Source organism: Fukomys damarensis, unplaced genomic scaffold (assembly GCF_012274545.1).
Source record: "Fukomys damarensis isolate Sample0158 unplaced genomic scaffold, DMR_v1.0_HiC HiC_scaffold_31, whole genome shotgun sequence".
In the NCBI taxonomy this organism is placed as follows: domain Eukaryota; kingdom Metazoa; phylum Chordata; class Mammalia; order Rodentia; family Bathyergidae; genus Fukomys; species Fukomys damarensis.
The window spans coordinates 14,258,337-14,278,867 of NW_022900943.1; the positions used below are offsets into that span (position 1 = coordinate 14,258,337).

At 33.3% G+C, this 20,531-nt stretch overlaps 1 protein-coding gene across 4 annotated transcripts in view; it reads left to right on the forward strand.

Annotated features, from left to right (window-relative positions):
* The window catches only part of Rfx3 (regulatory factor X3), a 264,034-nt gene that overhangs the window by 165,080 nt on the left and 78,423 nt on the right, over positions 1-20,531 (forward strand). The gene's annotated exons all lie outside the window — the stretch shown is intronic.

The window sequence follows — 20,531 nt, forward strand, 5'->3', positions numbered from 1 at the left end:
GAATATGCTTTGTATATATGTAGTGATTACCTATGTTCATATTTTCATCAATTAGTACCTTTTCTGCTATCCATTTTTAAATCCATTTATTTCAGTATTTCATACTAACATCAGTGTGGGGGCCAGTCATGGCCCATGTTTGACATTTGAAAAATAACTTCTTCTACAATTAAGGCATTGATACAATCTATGTAACATTTGTTCCTTTTCCAGGACTTTCAAGGATTTTGTTAAACTTGTTTGTTCTTTGACCCTGTGATGGGAGGTAGCCAAAGATCTCATGTTATCTGTAGGAGTCAGGAAATCTGGTCTTTGCATAAGATAAAGATAATTGCTTGGTGCTTCCTGTTGATATGCCTTTAAAAAGAGCTGTTTCTGTAAAATAAGGCAGACTCCTCTTGGTCTCCACTCAGGCTTGAGTGTTCTTTCCTTTCTCAATCCTCACTCCCCAACTCAGGAGACGTTCGTCTGTGACGGCTGGACCGCCACACATCAGAATTGGTAACTAGCTGTTCTGAAAAGAATGTTCCTTTTTGAAATTTCTTCTTTATACTTTTCAAGGGTTCTTATGTGTACTTATCTCTTGCTTTTCATGATATCATATGTAATATGTCTAAATCTTTCAGTCATGTCAGCATGTTTATATAAATTAGAATGTAAAGAGAACTGCCACTCATAAAGCAGAGCCTCTCTGGATCTCAGTTCCCCTATCAAAAAATAAGAGGTTAGATTAAATGATTGCCCTATTTCCCCTTGTCTTTAAAAGTCATAATTGTTATGAAATATCCTAGATATAAAAATGACTATATCTTTAGCCCCCCCAAAAGAGAACAGGTAGAAAAAGCTGCCACTATATTATAGCATTCCTAATAAAGGCGACCTATAAAGTCATTTTCACTGAAAAGGAAAATACTTGACGTTTATTAGGGCCTTAGGAAAACTAAAATAACAGGGAAAATGTGTTTTCTGTTTTCCTCACCCTCATGTTACCATACCATCCTCCGCGCCCCGTCTTTTCTTCCTCGCCTTCTCCAGCCACTCCCACTGCCTTCACACTGAATTTTTTTTGTTACCTATTAAACATCCTCAGAAACTGGATTTAGGGTTATTACAGTTAATATAGTTGCAAACACTAACAGGGTAAATTTTTAGATAAAGAATATCCTTTGCTTTTCTATATAGTATATGAAAGGTAGCATCACTCCTGAAGTTGTCCAAAACACAAATTGATATGTTTTTTATTCATTTAATTATATTCATTATATTTTATTATATGCATAAAAGAATTGAATTATAGTAACTGGGAATAGTTGAAAACATTTAAAAATATCAACTCATTCTACCAGTTATATGTATTTACCCTTAAAAGTGTCATATTTGAGGTTTGTTTTATTAAGGATGAAAGATCTGAAATGGTTGCAAGATTTTCCTTTTTCAATAATATTTCCTTTTCAACAAAAGAAGTATAACACTAAATTAAAAAGATAACTTTTTTATGGAAAAATCATAAAGTACCCTCATTAAAGCCCATATGGCAATACACACCTAAATATATCTTTGCCAGTGTTCATTGTATTACCTTGTGTTTAATTACCAAAACATATATTTAATTTAGAGCTCCCTTGCCATAATACTAAAGATTTGTATCGGCTAAATTATCAGTGAGTTTGTGATTCTTAGTTTACATTTTCACGTTACTGAATTTAACAAGGTTTAAGTACTACTGAAGATTTCCTACCATCCTTTTCTTTCCAAATGTTAGAAAATCAGTAGGTATTTGGTTGTTTCAACTCTTAAAAACGAGTATTTCTTAGTAGTGCCGGATCATTAAAAGGAGTTTGTGGGGCTAGGGATTTAGTGCAGTGGGGATTTAGCTCAGTGGTTCACCTGCCTGCCTTGCAAGCTCAAGGACTCAAGTTCAATCCCTGGTACAAAACAAAAATAAAAACAACCACCCCCCAAAAAACAAGGAATTTGCTTGATGTCATATCTTCTTCATTCACTATGGAACCATAAAATGCATATGCACACACTCTTGCCAACTTGTTGGTCAAGATGCAGGTCTTTCCTTTCTAAACATTGAGCTAAACTAGGCCATAGAAGTTCAGTTTTTCTTCCTGTTCTCTGTTGTTCACGCTATATAGCATTACTGATGCAACTGATTGTATAGGAGTAACCTATATTACAGCCAGAATTTGTGACTGGAAATAATACTGTCAGCCCTCTCCACCCATGAGTGTCATATCAATGGATTCAACCAATCTGAGACTGCTATAAAATTGTCTCTGTATTGAACATTCACTGGTTTCTTTTTCTTATCTTCCCTGAATGATATAACATAGCTGCTTACCTACCGTTTAGATTGTATCAATTATTACATGTAATTGAGAGATGGTTTAAAGTACAAGGGAAGATATTTACTGTTAAATAAAACTAATATAACATTTTATAAGAGGGACTTGAGTATTAACTGCTTTTAATATAAGAAAGGTTTCCCTTCTGAAGGGTTTCCTCTCCCGGGCCATTCCTTAAGAGTCCAGGAGTAACTGGAGTGAGTAGTCAATTCATTGAGTTTATGTGAAACTAGTAAGGTTTGAATACTTGGGAATAGCAACTAAACACCTTTATTCAACTCTTTGCTAACAAAGATTCCTGCTAGGGTTCTCAAAGTAATTGTGTTGACTCCTATTTGATTTGCCGCTATAAGTACTTCTGTTTAAAAATACTAAATAATTTTCTGCCACAAAGAAAGGTTTACCTTAATGTGCAAATAGATTATCAGGGTATGTTAATGAAGAAAGTTGAAGATTTGAAATAAAAACCATTACTAAGAGAAATAAAAGATTAGCACTTGAAATATTGTGTGAAATTTAGAACTATGCCTTTATACTAGAAGTATCTTTTTGTGGAGTGGTACTGGGGATCGAACTCTGATCCTTGCGCTTGCAAGGAAGGTGGTGGAACCACTGAGCTAAATCCCTAGCTCTTAAAAATATCTTTTAATCATTAATAGGATATGGAATTGAGCATATGACTCATTTTAGTTTTATAACTTTAAGTGAAACCATTTTACATAAAGATGCTTTAGCATTTCATTTTTGGCTTCGGCATTGTGAATTTTCCATTTTCAAGGTACATAGAAGAATATCGTTGTTTTTAAAAAGATTACAGAGATAACATTCAATTTTATATGATGGGTATATTATGGTACACTCTACCACTATGCAGATTTAGCCAAAGTACTACTGCTCTTTTCACTTACTATATTTAATCTTTTATTTGATCAGTAAGAGTCTGTGGTTTTATAAAGTTTATACACACACACACACACACATTTTTGTTTATATAAGTACACACACACATGAAAAGGAATTTTCTGCTGACAAAATTAAGTAAAAATTTTCAGAAAGATTATATAATATTTTTGTTAGATCCTTACTGAATATGAGTTCAGCTAAATTGCAATAGAATAAATGTTGTACACTTCATTAAATAAATGATAGGGATCTTCTTATTGTTATCTCAGTAGCACATGGACATTATGCTAAATAATTTGGCTATAGTCAAAACTGATCTCCTACACTTTTCTTCTTCTTCTAACTATATACCCATAATGTTTTCCTACATGTGTTTTTTATTTGAAAAACAAATATAGTTCAGATTATTTTTCTGTATAATCATATCATTTAAAGAATTTTAGAATTTTGGAACTTAAACACAATTTGCACTTGAAATAAAAAATTTGCAAATGTGGTTAGTGACTTCTTCTGTGCTCATCACCACACAGTTGATTTTGTACCTGACTATATAATAATTAGCAGTTTACTTTAAGGAGCTTCATTTAGTCTCCCAGGGGGGGTACCCTTTGTATTCATATAACCAGATAGTTATTTTACTCCTTGATAAGTAAGTTTACATTATACATTTAAGACTGATATGAAATTAATTTTAACAGCTGCATGTATCTACATTTAGTAATTATATATATTAAAGCACTTTTGCTAAAACTAGGTCCCACCAAGAGACACTAAAAAAAAAAATGTATGTTGAAATTAGTATTATCCATTTCCTTTAGATTAATGTATTGTAATTTAGTTGGAAAAAAATTTAGATGTCTATCTGCTGTCGTAGAGTTTAGCTTAACTTATATAATTATAGAAAGCTAAGGATTCATTTAGGAATTGTAGATGCTCTTCTTTATCCTTGGGTTTACATGTTTATAAATTTGGTAAATGGGAATGCTTTTTCTAAGAAGATGGATGTGTTTAGCCTCTCAGAAATTCATTTTTTCTGCTTATTCCTTTGCTGGTGTGTTATCAATGACTGTTTTACTTTAAAATTTCTATTAATTTCAGTATTTGAATTAATTATATACATAAATTATACTTATACTCATTAATTATATGCATTCAAAAGGTATAAGAAAGTACATATTTAATCTCTCTCACCCTTGTTCCTGAATTCTCTTCCTTAGAAGCAACCAGCATTACCAAATTCTTTTAAGTTTCATTCTAGAAATATTGTATGAATATACAAACAGAATATTTTTTTTTCACACAGCAGTAACAAAAATACTGTCTTGCTTTTTTTCACCTCACAGTATGTCTCAGATTTTTTAATGTCAGTACTTGGAGGATTTCCTCATATTTATAAAAAATGATTATATTGAAAGTAGCTGAACTGTGTGTCTTACAAAAGGAAAAATGTTAGAGTAACTTTGGATTATTGGTTGTGACTGTATTGAATAGAAAATTCATGTAGTCACGTGAGATGAAAGCTTCTTTTATCTAATGTAAAAGTATACTTCAAAGAAAAAATTTTTGTTAATAGTGTATATAAATTATGCATAAATCACAGTTTTTGTTTTATAGAAATAATTTAGTTTTTCAGTTAGCCTTAAAGGAAAAAATTCATTTTCTCCACTTACGTATTTGGGCAGAAGCATGTATCTCCATTATGATCTCAGTATTTTCTGGTTTTTCTATTCCCCTTTTTTCCCTAGGCCAACACAAACCCTCAAAATAAGTCCTCATGCAGACTGCCACGAATCTTCTGCTTCCTGCACTATATCATAAATTGAAGGTTCTGTGACCTCATTTTCAAAGCATTTAATAAAATGGGCCTTTGAGTGATTGTAGTCTCCTTTGCTTCATGTATATTCCACTTGGCTGTCAGTCAATTCCACACTGCTCCAGCCTTGAAGCCAAGATTTGAGGCAGTAATTTTATGGTTAAGACTATAAGATATTCCATTCCTAGAGATCTTAATAAGCTAGAAGGTTAAGACAAACAGAAGGACAGGGCACAAGTGAATTCCCCAGAATTTTTAAAGCAAAGTACAATAATACATTATTTAATTTTTCAGCTATCTTATATTGAAACAGCGTTTTAGAACACAGTATATTACAGTGTTCCAGAAATGGCTAGATTTTATTTCATGCACCATATAGGTTAGAAGAGTTTAACAATGTTTATAGATCATACTTACATATGGAGGTAAATGTGTTCTTAGGTACATCTTGTATAGGGTTCTCTTGATTTTCCTGAAAATTATAAGCCAAATTTCTAATTAATCTACTAGTTTGAAACTATTGCAGATTTTGGAGGAGAAAATCACTAATACTTTGCTTATAGAGAACAGGTAGTAAGATAAAGTGTGAAATGTATCAATAGCAAGTTAAAATATGTTGTTGTCTATAAGTAGCATATGAATCAATGTTAGACCTAGAAAGTTTTAATACTATCCCTTTTACTGGCTAATTTGATGGGGAAAATATGGGGCAATGTCTATGACCAATTATCATTTTTCTAATGGGAGGAAATTTCTTTTACGATTCCATGATTGTTAGTTCATTCTTCAAACCATATGAGGGGATCACCACTTTCTCATCATACACAACTACAGTTGTGTTTGCTGGCCACAAAGTGGTTTCATTTGAAGTCTAACTGTGATGTTTTATTTTAACTACTTGTGGCAGTAAATTTCATGGGCTAGGAGTTTTGTAATATAGCCATAGATTACTAGAAATAATTTTATATTCATTTAAATTTACTTGATAGGAGTTTTAGTGAGTTTTTCAACTCTTATAAGAAAGGAAGATATGATTACTCTCAAAATACAGGAAAAGAACAGGCAGAAGGAGGAAAGAAACCTAAAAACAGAAGGAAATAAAGAGATCAGATCTTGTGGATGATATGATTGTGTATCTGATTAAAAAAATAGAGAATCAGGTGAAAGTGTAATAAGGGAATTTAGTAAGATGACTCAGTACAAATTTAAAATGCCATGAAATTAGCTGCTCTAGATGTAAACAAAAATATACAAAATTAATGAAAAAATGACTCATTACCAATTTAAAGGCCGGGCATGGTGGCACACGCCTGTAATCCTAGCACTCGGAAGGCTAAGGCAGGAGGATCGCTGTGAGTTCGAGACCAGCCTGGATTACGTAGTGAGTTCCAGGTTAGTCTCAACTACATAGTGAGACCCTATCTCAAAACAACAACAACAACAACAAAACAAAACAATAATTTAAAAATACCTGGCAATAAACTATATGTATATATATATTTTTTTCCATATGCCATAAAAGAAAATTGAATAATTGGAAAGGCATACAATATTTTTAGATAAGAAATTTCAATATCAAACATTGAAGCTCCCTAAATTTACTTAAAGATATTTCAACATAATCTCAATCAAAATATTGCTAGATTTTTCTTTTATCGGAAGTGTTTTTTATTTTATCTGAAAGATTATAAAGAACAGTACAGAAATGGAAAATTTCGTAAAAGGAAATATGAGGAACAGGGAAGGAAGAAACTACCACTTACAAAACCACATTGTAAAATTGTCATTAAAACAATTGTCTAGGCATATAAATATGAACCAATAAATGGAATAAACTTGAGAACTTCATCGGTAAAACAAATACAGAATGGGGATATATTCGAGTAAATGTGGCATTGCCTAGCAGTGAAGAAGTAATGTATTCAATAAACAATCTTTGTAAAAACTAAATAAGCAATTTAGAAAATTAATTAGTTCCATACATTAGTCTTTGTAGCAAAATTATTTTCACCTGGGTGGAAAAATGTGTTTGTTCTTTTTTAGAGTAGCAAGTGTGATATAAAATCTAGAAGTTATATAGAATACATCAATTAAATTCAGTTACATAAAAATGAAAACATTCTGTATAACAAAAGTCACAGTAAACAAAAGCAGAGGACTAATTTCTTTAATATATAGACTATTGGTACAGGTCCATCTGAAAAAAAATCGGTAAGTGGAGAAAGTATATGAAAAGTCAGTTCACTGAAAAGAAAATGAAAAATAAACCACAAAGGGATAGAATTTTTCATCTCCTATATAACCAAAGCTGAAAAAAATAAGTCTTGGTAAGTGAATAGGGAATTAAGTACAGTCATTCTTCATAGTAACCTAAACTCTTAAAAAGATTAGAAAGCAGTTTGGAAAATTTCTTTTTTTTATCAAGGTGAAAATACATATGTCCTTCAACCCACTGAGTGTACTTCTAGAAACTTATCTTACAAGTAATATTCATGTATATGTGACGTGCCACCTAAAAAATGCATGTGTTGTAGGGTTGTTTATAATTAAAAATGTTGGGAAAAGCCAACTTATCCACTGGTGGCAACTATATTTTAATACATTTATTTCTTCTGTAGAATTTTTTTTCTTTATGATGCTGGGGTTCAAATGCAGTACTGAGTACATGCTTGATAAGCACTCTACAGCTGAGTGTTTGAGAGACTGACCCTTTATATAACTGACCAATACCCCATATATAACTCTTAAATACAGTGAAGCAGCATATATAAATGCTTTAAAATGGAAAGCTCACCAAAACATATTGTAAAGGCAGTTGTGTGTGTGTGTGTGTGTGTGTGTGTGTGTGTAAGTGTAAGTAAAAAAATTTGTATCATGCTTATATAGGTCAAAGACATTCAGAAGGATACAGGTAGAAAAAGATATGGGAGCATATGAACACATTACCTATTTTAAAAAGTAATTTTTATTTTTAAAAATCTCAAGCATGTTCCTGATAACTGCAAAGTGTATCTAATTGCTCATATTCCTCAAATGCTGAAACAAGCCCTGCTTTATGTGCCTAGTGTGAAGATTGTCAGCTGTCAGGATTAAAATTAAACTTTGAGTCTGAGTTTCATTGAATTTCTTCCTGTATCAGACTGTTGAAAGTTTATAGACAGTGAAAACTAGCACTACATTTAATGAAGATTTTAAAAAGCCATTCATATCCAGTATTTTGGAACAGAAGTGAATGTTTTGTATTTGTATTCATGTATTTAGTGTCTGAATTAACTAGTTGTTCCATTATGATTGTATTTTATAACATTTAAAAAGATACCCCCCGGCACATACATGCATTTTTTGTTGCTTGGGATAGAACCTAGGGTCTCACATGTGAAGCATTCATTCTGCCACTGAACTACAACCCTTAGTTCTTAGGATATATATATTAGGGATATATATATATATTTTCAGTCTCTTAAACACTTATTGAATAATCACTTGACTGCACACTGTGCTTTATGGTTTACAGTACGGGCTAATGGAACCAGTTCTAGCATTGAAAGGCACCTAATCATCCAAGAGAAAAATGGAAATCCACAAATCTCCCCTAACTTTTTCTTTTTGGTTAATTTCATCATCGCTCTCACCATGGTATTTTAAAAATCAAAAATGTTGATATAAGTTTATTGATTTTAGAATTACCAAAATAAGTGCTTATCATCTGATAATTTTGCTTATATAAATTGAAAACTGCTAGCTGGACATGGTGGCACGTGCCTGTAATCCCAGCACTCTTCAGGCTGAGGCAGGAGTATCACCACAAGTTAAAGGCCAGCCTGAACTACATAGCAAGATCCTGTTTCAAAAACAACAACAATAAAAAAAACAACAAAACCTGCTTAACAGTTGGGAAGAGTCAGGCAGCAAAACATTGAAGAGAAGTGCAAAGCCAAATAATGCTGTCTGTTTATACTACTTAAGTAGTAATTGTAGTTTGGCTCTGAGCACAGAAAAAAAGTTTGTATTGTAGTGTACCTATTTTCAAACTTGAATATGCATCCACTGGAGAACTGTGAAAATACGTCATGGACTCCACTCCCAGGGATTTCAATGTAGTCACTGTGGACCCCAGAATTTGCATTTCTAACAATTGCCCATATATTTTTAATAATTCCAGTCTGGACCCACTCTGTGTGAAAACCTGTTTTAGTGATTTATATAAACTAAATACAAAGTGATTACGCAAAGTTCTTAGTACTCAGAATAAACTGTAAAAGGCAAGGGCCATTTGAAACTGTAAGGTTGGTCTTCATCCTGACACTTAATGTAACCCAGAAGATTCCTGAAGAGTTATTCTAGTACCCAAATTCTTCTGTAGTTTTATCATCACTTCTAATAGTAGCTTCCAGTAGTAGCCACATGGGGTCTTGGTGAGGCAGAGGAATGTGGGCTCTACAAACTAATCCAAGAAAGCTCAAAAAGACAATCTTGGTTTCAACCCACTATCCCAATTTAAACAGATGTTCTCAGAACACAATCAATTTATATTACTTTCTAGTCCAGTATTTCTCCCATAAACATTTTCAAAATAGCTTCCAAAAAATTGTACGAAATAGCTTCAACTTCAGGTTAAAAGGATAATAATGTTAAAATTCTCCCTAGATGTTATTGAACAAAAAGGAAAAGGTTTCATGTAAGTAAATGCTTACTTTTAGTGTGTCAAGATCAAGATTTTGTCCTTTGCTACTTTGTAACCCAAGAAGGCATGAAAAGCAAAACTGACCCAAGTGCGTTCTCTGGGCATTTAAAAAAAATTTTAAGACCTGAAAGACTGTCATGAATCTTTCACAGTTAAGTACACATTATTAAAAACATTATTAAATGTCTTAAATATTACTGTGGGATTAATGTATTTATGTATTAATATTTGGCTTGATCTTAAAATTTAAAGACCAATATCGTTTAGTATGTTTGGGTTTGATTGGGTATGTATTTTCCAGGCTTCCTGGGTACAAAAGACACTCTTACAGCTCCTTAGAAGGAAATGCCATTGTCCACAAGAAAACTAACTGATCCTGGTTTAACTGTTCAATGTAGGCTATTCATTTTTTTTATGCTACATTGAAAAATAAGTTTAAATTGTGTCACATGACTCCTACTAGCTCATGAGTACACATCCATTTGCACACATATATGATTGTCTTCATACATGTACATATGACAGAAATCGAAGTTCCATGAAGTGGTTTTTATTGACACTATATACAATGAATTTTGATTATTTTCTACTGTATTCAGTTTTTTTTTTTTTTTTTTATTTTTTTTTTTTTTTTTAAGAATTGTTGATCGGGATCTGCATAATTGATTTCCTAACCCACTAACTATTCTTTACATTCTGAAAAACAATGATTTGGGCAAGTGGAAGAAATGAAAACATTAGCAGTATACACATGAGAACTGGTAGAAAGTCTCCATTGGGATTTTTTGTTACTGTTTTTGCTTCTTTTTTGTTTTTGTTTACATGGCATCTATAATGATTGCCAAATGATTCTAATATTACTGGTACAGGACAATGTTTCAAAAAATTTTTGTGTTAATGATCACATAAACTAACTGCTAAATGGAAATGTTCTTCTGTTGTTGAAGTATTTCCTTTTGGAAGCTTCAGCAGGGAAATGAGTGATGGCTATATGCCCACACCAACCACCACGAGTTACCTTTTCGTAACAGAAGCCACCACGTAGATTTGTTTAGGTTTTACCTGTACTCAGATATGAACAAAATTTAAAGTTCTGGAGTTCAGAGAAGTTCTCGTCATAAGTGTGTATCATTTGCACAGGATTTCATTAATGAATTTATGGTCCCTTCAGAAGGAAAACAGAAATGTTGTTTCTCTGAGGAAATGCTCACTGATGTGATAAGCAGAATGACCTATATTAATAAGAAAATACAGTGTCATACATTAGGATAACTAATTTTCTGATTAAAATTTAATCAGAACTTTTTGTTTTCTTGATACATTCAAATTATTTTCAAGTAATGCTTAAAAATCATATTTAAACCCTTTCCTGTTGGGAATGAAATCCTGTTAAGAGTAAATTACTTAACAAATTTCTGTTTCATAAGCCACTCCTCAGAATGTAGTTTCATTAAAACAATTCAAGATATTTCCACTTGATTTATATTCATGTTATATTCATACATAATGAAAATGTTGAGACTGGAGTGATAAATCTTGGATTACAATTTCATAGTTATTACTTTTGTAATCTCAAGAAAGCCTGCTAATTTCAGACAGCCTCAGTTTTCTAACCTGTAAAAAGGAGATAGTATCCTTGCCTATCCTATTTTACAAAGTTCTTGTGAAGATCAAATAAAAATTAACACAAAAAGGCTGTCTAAGTCATAAAGCATTCTAGTATTCTCTTTTAAGCCACCATCTTAACAGTTTCAAAATGGAAATAATTTCTAGAATGAGATTGATTTTAATTATAGTGGCAGTTGACTATGTCGGTCTTGACCTTTATTCTTCAAAAAAGCCATTAAAAAGCCATTTAAGAGTCAAGAGAATACGGATCGACCTATAAAGATGATAAATAAAATGATGCAGTTCTTTTTCCTTCAGTCTTATTAGCATGTAGTAGAATGTCGGGTTTATGTTTACATTGAGTCATAATGGTTTATGTACATGATATCCTGTAAATATGTATATTTACATATTTTATCACATGTAAATCATACAGAATACCTGTTTACATTTCCTTATGAATGAAATGGAAATTTATTTTTGTTTAGCATTATCACTTGCTTCTAAATAAGCACAATGCTCCAGCCTATCCAATTACTTGTGCTAGAAGTATTTGAGTGGTACAGGTTTTGCTGAAGATTTTCTAAGGGAAAGAACTAAAGCTTTAGTACCAAAGTACAGTCACACAAAACCTCTTTGTACCACTTTGTTCTCCACAGTCTGTATTTTCTGCCAGTGAGCATTCACTTAGTCTTGTCAGATCTAAGATCATTCCAGACTCCTCTGATTCTCTCACCCACTCACCAGAGCATTTAGACCTGGTAGCAACTCTGAAAAACAATTGGTCATCTTATTAGAAAGATTCTTCTTTGGGAGATGGTGATGGAAATTATAAGTAAAAAATGGGAAATGACATTAGGGAAACCTTTTCTTTTACATTTTTCTCTTTAAAAATTGTATTCTCAAAAACACAGTATTGATCTCTTCTTCGAGCATGGGTAAGGGAAATACAAATAGAATATTCACTTCACCTCTGTTCTCTTTACTCTTATCCTGTTAGAGTTTAGGTGCAACTTTTAAGGTTCTCTTTTGGGACACTGATTTTTTTATTGACATAGCACAGACCTCAAGGTGGCCATGGGTGCCTGGAGACTGTGTATTTGTCCTTGATTCCACAAAAGCAGCATTAATATGTTCGTGATGAGAAGAGTGTTTATTTTCAGTTTTGCTGTGTCTCATCAGATAATAACTTCCCTGTCCTCTTCAGGTTCTCCTGGGAGAGGTTGCTGTAACTTTGAAGGGGCAATACTGAGCCTAATTTTGTTTTGTGTTTTGTTGTGTGTGTGTGTGTGTGTGTGTGTGTGTGTGTGTTTCTTTCCTTCCTGATGAAACATAAGACATCTCCTTTGCCTTTTCTGAGTTTCTAGTCTAAATCCTGAGAAATCTCGGAAGATGCCCTACAACTGCAGTCTATATTTAGAAATTGTATAGTCTGCCTTACATGGTCTAATGAACTTTTTTTTCTAAGTCCACTTCCAGATAGCTAAAGTCTTCTTGAGCTTCTTGATCTTCTATGGGCATATTTTTATCACAGTTGTTGACCATGCCACTTTTTACACTAGAAGTAATTGATATAGTCTCTAGCACTCCAGGCTTAGTATGGAAATCATTTTGATCACATGAGGGAAACCCATTTATATCATTCCCTGTGATCATGTCTTTTGAAAATCCAAGGTTTGATTGAACGAGTTGTGTTTAATTCTTCCGTACCTACTTGGTATCCCAATTCCAAACATCATTTTCTCATACAATTTGATGTTCACTTCCTATCTTTCTTCAGCCAAATTAAGTCACTTACAGAAAAACTCTTGTGGTGGTAATGGTGGTGGTGGTGATGGTAGTAGTGTGTGAGGTTCACACTCTAGTGAGGTCTTAGTTTATCTGAGTCATCTTCGTTGTAAACCTTCCTCTCAGCTAGTTGCTCCAACCAAGTTTGATTTTCCTAATTATGAGTAAAACACCTTGTTTTATGACACAATGTGAAGAGATGTTTTGGTCTCACTGCTAATGTGCAGTCAGAAATCTGGCATGAGTTCATGTAGTTCTCCACATGACTTGAAGTTGGATTCTTCAAACTTTACCAGGCCTTCTTTTGTTGTAGGATATGAGGATTTGGGACCACATATATTTCCTAAGTCCAGGGAACTTTTCATTGATTCTTATTACTTACCTGCCCTAGAGGCCTGCCATTCCTCTAACGTTTCAGCAGCCTGTCTAAACATACAGTAGTATGTTTCTTTTTTTTTGAAAAAGTTTATGGCTTTCAGTAGTGTTTGATGAAGAGTTCCCAGATTAGGCTGTTAACCAATGTTAGAATAGATGTCCATTCTTGGGAATCCTGTTTTAGATAGGAAATATGAAAGGTTTTTAATTATCCCAAGTGCATTGCCAAGGGTCTTCTTTTATCTTCCTCAGAATATTCTAGTTTCTCAAGGTAGTTATATGCCCTTAGTGGCTGGAGTGGATATCTGTTTCTTACATGCCATTTCACATGACTAGTTTCTAAGTCTCACCCTCTCCAGTGATCTCACTCAATACTGTTTAAGCCTGTCTTTCCAGACCTCACAAATGGAGCACCCTACTGTTTGATCTCAGATGACTCACCATAGCTCCTTATCTAATTATGGGGTGATAGTCCAGGACCATCATGAACCAGTCCTAACTTCCAAGCACCAAGAATCCTACCATTAGATAATTATGCGGAAAAAATGAATGTAATTGATGACTTAGTCCCAAGATGATTATTTAACAAATAAACTTGGGTACTATGTCTTAGTTCAGAGAATTTCTAGTAAATAAATTACTTCTACAGTCTAATGCTTCACTAATTTTAGGCAGAAAAGAGGAAAGTGTTTGCTGTTTGCCATGCTCACTTTTTAATGGGGGAGGGGGAAACATTTCTGTTGTCTTACAAAAAAATGGTACTATTAAACAGAAAAGGACATTACTAAAACATTTGTAAGAGAATCTAAAAGAAAGGAGCAACAACACTCTAGGAGAGAGACACCGCTGAGGCCTTAAGTTAGTCTGATGTTCAAGTTGTCACCAAACCTCTTGTTAATCTGGTTACATTACTTTTGCATTGGAGTTGAAATTTCAATACAAAATGATCAGTATTTTTAGAATAAAGATCATCCAGCAGAAACTGAACAGGAAAACATTTTAGAATCTATTCATGTCAATGTCTTTGATATGTGTATTTAAAATGCTCTCAACACACAGTGATCAAGTAAAGGCTCTTGTATAAAAATAAAGCACTACCAGGCTTTCTGTTTCAGACTCCTTACCTTTAGAATATATTCAAAATATATTTATAGTCATCTTTTTTATTCTTACTGCTACCTATCCAAGCTCTCACCTTAATCGTGGACATTATCATAGCTTCTGAATTGGTTTTCCTATCTAGGTTCTCTCTAATCTTATGCAAGATTAATAATTAAAGTCCTATCAAATCAGAATAATTTTCCTCCTCAAAATTTTTTAAATCATGGCCTACGTACTATTTAATCAAAGGTCCTAGCCAAGACATTGCAGTCTAATTTAATGTACCTATCCCTAAAAAGAATCCTTATACTTCAGTCTTTTTCTTCCTTTAACATTCATTGTACCATCTTAACCTTGTTACTCTACCTAATATATACTAATCCACTAATCTGCCCCTACCAGAATTCAGACATTCTTTCTCAGTTCTCTTCTAAATAGCTATCTTACCCATACTCTGTAGAACTATTCCAGCAGGACATAATTCTTTTCTCCCTCCCCTGGTAAAATTTAATTGTTCGATTCATTCAGGTTTTTAATCACTGACTCCATGTGTGTGTGTGTGTGTGTGTGTGTGTGTGCGCGCGCGTATATTTCCTTGTATACGAATTGTTGACTTCTGTCATGTCTACCAGTTAATCAAGTTGTAATACATATTAAACTTCTAATTGTCAGGTTGTGTTCAGAAAATCAGCCTCCTTTCTTCCCTTCCTCTCTCCTCTCCACATACCCACCAACTCTCAAACAGAGCTAACTAACATTGCATCCTGTGTACAGGGAGCTTTTATGTTTGTTGAAATGGAATGAAATCACATGAAGCTCCAGTAGTCTAATGAAGTCCCCTCTATCAGTTTCAAGCATCATATTTGTTTTATACTGACAGAAGGTTGTTTATTTAATTTTACTATTTTCCTGCAAATTCTTGGAATTAAGTCACTTCTAAATTTTAGGTAGTAATCTAGCCAGTTGCTTGCAGTGAATAAAGATACAGTGATGTAATATATTTATTAAAATTAAGAACGTTTTTCAGATGATGTATGAAATATACATTATGTTGAATATTTAGGCCAATAATCTTGTGAATTAACATGCCTATTTTATAATGACTATATGTATTATGGTTCCTCTCTAGGGAAATTTATAAATGATTCCTCAGCACTGAATTTTATCTTTTTAGATAAAATTTAAAAGGGTCTCACTATGTAGTCCAATCTTCTAGGCTGGCTTTGAACTCACTATGTAGCCCAGGCTGGCCTCCAACTCACAGTGATCCTCCTGTCTCAGCCTCCCCAGTGCATGGATTACAGGCATATGCTCTCACACCCAGGACCCTGAGTTTTGTTTTTTAAATAATCTACAGTAAACTGCAAGCATATAATCTGACCAGTTCACTTTTGGACTCAGTATTTTAGGTGTCAGATGCTGAAGCATGCCATCTTTTTCTTGACATAAATCAACTCCCAAGAACTGAACAAATATTTGCTTAATTATCTAATCAACAATGATGGGCAAATTAACAAGTGAATTTCATACTTGACGGGTCTGGTAGAAATGTATTCTAATTTACTAACATTTTATTTAACCAATTTGTAGTCTCTTCCTCTGCTTCTCTACCCAGCCCATCCCCATTTACATAGATCTTACTCCATGAAACCATGACAAGAACAAATTATGGCTTCATTAGTAGGAAATGACACTATAATCCATTTAAAATCATAGAGCTGATTAATTCTCCATAACTCTGTGGCATCAAAATTTGCCTCATTATTACTCTTCTCCAGTTTTACATTATTCCTCTAATCTCTCCTCACTTTCTCTCCAATGTCATACTGTGCTTCTGTGGGGGATAATCTCTTCTCATGCTTTTGTCCCTTAAAGCTTTTGTTCAGTCTAGAAACATTTATTGGGCATACTTTAGACCTTTACTGCTAGCATGACCCACTATACCTAGCCGAACTCCCTTCCTGGCCTTATCTGAAAACTGACATATTTTGAGTATTCATCTTTTTCCGCAAAACCTTATTAATGCTGGTTTTCCTTGACTCCTACATATCAGTATCCAATTCCAACATACTTTTTCAGTCTTACACCACTACTGTGTGTATGCATATTTCAACACAACTTGATTCTTTGCTATTTCTCAAATGTGGATACAAACTGCTCTCCTGCTTCCTTGTATTGAGTTCACTCTTCCTCCTTAAAATCTACCTCCTTTCCCCACTACTGCAACACTTATATTTCACACTGTGAATTCTGACTTCAGAAAGTCATGAACATTGGGAAAAATAATGTACATTTTGTAGAGATTTGTAAAAATACTTTTTCTCAGTAAAGAGTCCAGAGTTTTGATCGTATTCTCAGAAAGAGGCCAAGATTTCATCCAAGACTTAAAGAATACTGTTTCCATTTTCTTTTGCTTTTTTAAACTACACATTTTTGTCATATATAGCTTTGTTCATGTAATCTACATTTGTCCATGTATGTGACTACATACTCTGTCTTTCTATGTTATGGTATCTAATACATTATAAATTTTCAAATCACTGTTTTCTGCCTACTACCTTATAAATGGATAGGCACTGTCGCTGTGTAATAATTAAAACTCATCCTTTACAAAACATAGTCTGGGCTGTGATCTTCATGAGATTAGAATTTCCTTATATTTTAAAAAAGTGAATATGATAAACATATTAAAGATTTGTTTTTTTAAAAATATTTCTCACAGCTCTTATTAGATGGGTGGTAAATGTTCTGGTTATTACTTTGGACTGATTAATGAGCCTCAATGAATTTGTGGTTACTTTGAAGCCATAGGTTTCTAGGAAGGCTCCAATGTGCTTGCTCTGAGGTTGTCTTATAGAAAAAAGCTAATGTTTATCTATTGATTGATTGTCCTGTCTTTCCATTTTTTCTTCTTTCTCTTCCTGGGCTCCACAAATTTAGAGCACGCATAAGTGAATTAGGGCAGAAAATTCCTACAGATAAAATGAATGGTCCATTTGTTTTCTTTTTCTGGATTACAGAGTGTGGGTGTTCCAACCAAATCCAAGATCCATGCTGTTCTAGAAAGTCAGTATCTATGACTGGGGAATGTGGTTTCGTCTGTGTATTTCTTTGCTCCTTTATATCTTCTTTGAGCTCTTCAAAACTGAAAGGATGGGGGAATAACTCAGAGAATTCCCTAGGCTCAGTCCTTAGCCCATGCATACATACATGCACACATGTATGCATACATACATATGAGGAAAAAAACTGATTAGAAATGAGGAGTCCATTTTCTAACAGCCTGACCTACTGGGGAACTATCTTGAAACTAAGAACCTCTGTAGTAAGGACTTCAGTAATACAAGTAGAACTCTTAAAAAAAAAAAAAAGCTTAGTACTTCAAAAAAAAAAAAATTGCGGAAGCAGGTAAGGTGGCATATCCCTGTCATCTCAGCCCTCTAAGAGGCTAAGATAGCAATATCACAAATTTGAGTCCAGCCTGGGCAATTTAGAGATCCTTTCTTAAAGGAGGAGTAGAGAGAAGGAAGTCCTGTGCTAGTTAAGCCAACTTAAAATTGCTGCTTCATACACCCAGGACATAGACATATTCCTGGGTTGCAGTTTATGACCATGGCACAATGCAGAGGATGAAAGATAACTCAGAGTCAATGTTCAGTCCAAACTCCAAGAAGGCCCAGAGGAGCTACCCTTAACTGAGAAACCCTCAGCATGAGAAAGTATTGTACAAAGAGCCCCAAACTGAAGCCTCTGTGGCTTTTTTTTTCTTTTATTGAGTTTATTGGTACATTTTAGGTATAGAGCACAGTTACATTCATCATTGGGTTCTTGTACCTTTACATGACAGGTCTTGGTTCTCATTTTTTCCCCTTGTCCCTGCCCTCCCTTCACTCTCTCCTCCCCTCCCCATTTACAAACCCTTTATTTCCATTTTTTTCATTTTATCATATTTTTCCTTATTACTTTTCCCCTACCCTTCCCACTTTGCCTACACCTTTAGCCCTTTTCTTCTCATTTCACAATGTCGGTTATCTCATTAGGATCTTATGTACTATTACAGTTTATTCACAGGAGAAAAACTATTCAGTATTTACACATGTGTGACTTATTTATTTCACTTAGGAGTATATCCTCAATATGTACCCATTTTCCTATGAATGAGTCTAATTTCTCATTCTTTATGGCTAAGTAGTATTCTATTTTATAGAAAAACCACATCGTCTTTATCCAATCTCCAACTGATGTGCAAATGGGCTGTTTCCAAGTTTTAGCTATCACAAACTGTGCCACTATAAACATGGGTGTGCATATATCACTCTGTGGCGTTTTATTAGTAAAACCAAGAACCAAGGATAAAAGAAAAAAGAAGAGTGTCTGTGCAGGAGCACATGTAGGGGACAGGGGAAGGACAGGATAAGGTCCAGGTGGTCTGTTAAATTTGGAACCAAATCTAAATAGTTAATTGCAGTATGGGAAGACTAGGGCCAGAGCATTCATTCCTTAAGACAGTACATTTTTATTCTAATTAGGCTTGTGAAGCTGTAGACTTTTAATCTCTAACCATGCTTTGTGGGAGGTTTTGGGCTTGCAACTCCAACAGTCCCTTAGTCCTTAGCTCTGAATGTCCACCTCTTACAAGGTGCCCACATCTGAGTGCTGCTCAGGTATTATATTCCTGATCATGTTTACCTTTTATTTAAACCTATGAAGTAAAAAAATTACAGATCATTTTATTTTTATTTGTTAGACTAATATCACATCCCAAATTTTCCACACTCAAATTTAAAGAAAATGTAGGCATTTTAGCAAATTTTCATTTTGAGCAAATTCTTGTCAGATGTGATTTATAGTCACATGAATCTTTTTAAGTGATTTATCATCTATATTTTCTCCTTGAAAATAAGAGCACATATTAATTTCCTCTAAAGCAATGTAATACTGAAGTTGTTTTGCTTTATAGTTTAATATTTTGGTAAAATGTATTACATTTATACCATGCATGTATATATATGGTGTGTGTGTGTGTGTGTGTGTGTGTATATATATAATTATATAGTATACTATAGCATATATACTATATATACTACACTATACTATATAGCATAGATAGTATATATGCTATATGGTATAGTATATATGCTATCTATACTATATATAGTACTATATAGTATAGATAGTATATATAGTATAGATAGTATATATACTATATAGATAGTATATATATAATTATATATAGCATATATTTGTGTGTGTGTGTGTGTGTGTGATTCTTCACTTATACAATCACTTATTTTCAAACATAATGATTAGGTACATTAACATCCCATCTGGCAAACAAAATGTTTAAGAAACCAGCTTACCTAATTTTGTGATCGGAAAAGCATTAACAATAGAATAAATTGTCTTATACATTCTTATATATTTATTTAATATCTATTTTAAGAGTACCTTTTTCTATAATTTCTTAACATATTCTCAGTATTACCTTTTGTTATTCTAGGGAAGAAGTAACACCTTGGGATAATAATACAAAATAAAACTAAAGCTATCAATTCCCAAGTTGTTTAGAAGATGATTAGATTTAATGTCACTGTAATTGATACTGAATGTTCTGTGTATGCAGTGTTCTACCATAAAGAAACTAAAATTTGACAGAAAGTAAAGACTTTGCTGTGGATATTAATTACCATGTATCATTTTTCTTTTTGAGGGAGCTGTATGTTAAAATAGCAAAGATTATCAATTTCTGTAGCAAAGTACAGCATACGAAAGTTAACTGAGTTTTAAATCATATAATAAATTGCTGATGCGATTAGATTGTTGATAAGATTTGTTTTTTCTCTAAAATTGCATAGTGATTTTTAAAATTAATTAATATTTTAAATATAACTCAGTAACCAAATAC